This window comes from Atta cephalotes, assembly GCF_000143395.1.
Source record: "Atta cephalotes unplaced genomic scaffold scaffold00007, whole genome shotgun sequence".
Lineage (NCBI taxonomy): Eukaryota > Metazoa > Arthropoda > Insecta > Hymenoptera > Formicidae > Atta > Atta cephalotes.
Window position 1 is genome coordinate 4,327,253 of NW_012130071.1, and position 3,121 is coordinate 4,330,373.

Genomic DNA, 3,121 nt, shown 5'->3' on the forward strand with positions numbered 1-3,121 from the left:
CGCTGGCATTTGACTAAAGAATATTATTTTGCCAGTTCATAATGTTTGACATATTTATAGCATTTAATATTATTTCGATATTAATAATATGAAAATGATGATAAATAATAAATTACTCAATGATAATGCGGAAATTTCTCAATAGTTATATCGTGTGTGAAAATTGATCTCGATTCCATCACAAATGCCAATTGCACAATGCAGCTGGCGGTGACATGTACAATTACATATTCATGCAGACACCAGCGTGTCATCAAGTATCATTTTGCATCTCCTTGTCTATAAAATCTATTGCACTGTTACGAGGCAGATGTGTTTTCCCATGGAAAATAATGTTTTATAATTATTTGAAATAAATTAATGAGTTAATTTATTAATTTATATATCACATGACATTATTGAATATATTTGTCGGTTATGTTTGCCTTCGCAAACAACGAATAAAAATGTAATTTTCTTGGCTGTGGCAAAGATACAGTGAGAGTACTATTCGTGTCTTCTTTAAAGTTGAAGGCAAGTACACCGTAAGATTTAGTTAGGCGAAGTCTTCGTGATCGTTTTTTTTTACGTTCGTGAATCTTTCAGCAGTTTCTGAGAACATTAGGGAAAACGACAACGATAACGCACGACTTCCGTTTCTTCCGTTTGCAAACGTCGTCGACCAAATAAAAAGCAACGAGGGTAGGCAAGGCAGGACAAGTTATTTTGCCATCGAAAGTTGGAGCTAAAATACACTATAAACAACGTAACTTTATACATACAATCCGAAAGAATTTCATATTGGCATAACTGCTGCGCTGAAAACTCAACATTTTCGCTTATGCAATTTGTAATCCGCCTTAAATAAACTTTCATGATAAACATCCGCTATTTTGAAATATTGCGGTATTCTATATATCGCATTTTACTCCTTCGTTTTATACGAAATTAATTGCTTACTATTTGCCATATGACAGTTTTTATTATTTCCGTATAAGTAAATAAATACTCAAAGAAAGAATAAAACTACTTGAATCCGAAGCGAAATATATCAATTTTTATGAAATTTTTCACATATTTCACTTGTAATATTTTTATCCAAGAAATTTTTAATAAAATTAGAATTTAGAAATATGAAAGGTAAAAAAATCTCAGAATCCAGAAATTTCAAAATACAAAATTAGATTTGTCTAATTTTATATTTTGAAGTTATGAAATTTCTGGATTCTGAGATTTTTTTACTTTTCATATCTCTAAATTATTAAAATATATTTTTAAGAATTTTTTTAAATCTTTTTAAGTCGCGGAATTGTCCGATTCTTAAAATCTTGCTGTTCTATATCACGAAGTTACTATTATGTCTTGATATCTAAAATTTTTCGATTTGCAAGATTTTTCAACTTCGATATAGATTTCGTCGTCAAGATCTAAGATCGTCGTCTTAAAATACGGAGAAAAACTTTCTAGTTTCTTTCGAAAGATGTAAAACACCGATAAAGAAAGCGTCTGGAACTTGTTGAAATGGTAGTAGTATGAAATGAGATGATAGAAGGAAATGATAATTTGTAGAGATTACGAAAGGGGGGCTGGATATTAACAAAAGAAATGTAAAGAAAAAGAAATCATTCTATTGCATTGTCCAGCTTTGCCAATTTCTCGCGCAATGAGTAAGATTAAAAATCAGCATGGAATTATTCGCTTCGTTTGCGTATGTAGAATCACAACCGTTGATTTTGAACTCTGCACAAAGCTAAAGAGAAGAATAAGTGATGGGTAAGGAACGAAGAATACGAAGCGTTACAGAACATAAGAATTCCAGCGTGGTCGATAAGCGGCTTGGAGCAAACACGTCGACGAACCGAGTCCTTTTCCCAACCCCCATATCCACCTTTATTCTCCCCTTTTTATGCGCTACGAGCGCATCGATGCAGGTGCATCTACTCCGTCTAGATCGTTTATGTCTGGTAACAGGGAAGGTTGGTGCGAAATAAATCGTCTTTCTTTTGCACGTTTTCTCATTCGTAAAATCGTAAAACATGAAGTCGACGGCGAGATCGATTTTACAAATCCATTCCACAAAAAGCTAGAAATCCCTATTGACTGTAGATCGAAATTTCCCATTGGGGTAACTTTGGAAATTCGTAGAAGGGCTGTTTTCTGATAAATCTATAAAGATTGTCGGTGATGAGAATCGATAGAAGTGTCAGCAAAAGTAGAACAGATTGATTGAAAAATAACGAAATAACTTTAATAGAATGTGATAGAAAAAACTATCTTGTGACAAATGAAACTTTCATGAAAAGTAATTTATAATAAGTTGTTCAAAATATAGGAATATCTATTAGAGATATATATTAATAATATTTATTTACTTGTAATCATCTTTCTTCTCGCTTTTATCTTTTTAGCTAATTGGAAGAAACATTGGAAGTAATTCGTTTAAAATCTCGTGATTTTTATGCAAAGTTGCTGAATACAAGAGATTTGGCATAAAATTCCTTCTGGCATAATTCCCGTTTTTGCCTTCGAAATGTGTCCTCTAGAGAATAATTCACGTAACCAACAAAATTCGCAAGGATAATAAAATTCTACTAACGGGTGGAGCTCCAATCTCACCACTCTGGCATATATATTCTTGACTCAGCATTTTTTTACCGCAACGTGTTTTCGCCTAGCCGAGCGACATAAATACATCCGAATTAACCACTAATGCATTTTTTGCCAGCCGTGCGTTTGTTAAACGTCTCGTTCTGATTCTGTCAAATAAATTCGAATCCATTTTTCGAATTCTAATTTCGAATATTAGTTGGTCTTGCGTGAGCTCTCACGAGATTGTATTGATTCGAAGCTCAAATTACATTCATTTTGATAGTAGAATTCGAGAGAATACAATGCCACTTTGTCATCATTGGATAAATGTGAAATTATAATTTTATTAAGTTTATTACAGTTCGTAATTTATTATGAAGTATCGGCTTAAATTATATATAAAATGAAATTATCAACATCAATAAGCTAGTTAACTAAGTGCTGCTGTGGAAATGGAATTCTAATTCTCATCAACTATTATGCCGAATACGTATTTTTACAAACATTCTATATATATATATATATATATATATACACACACACACACACACAC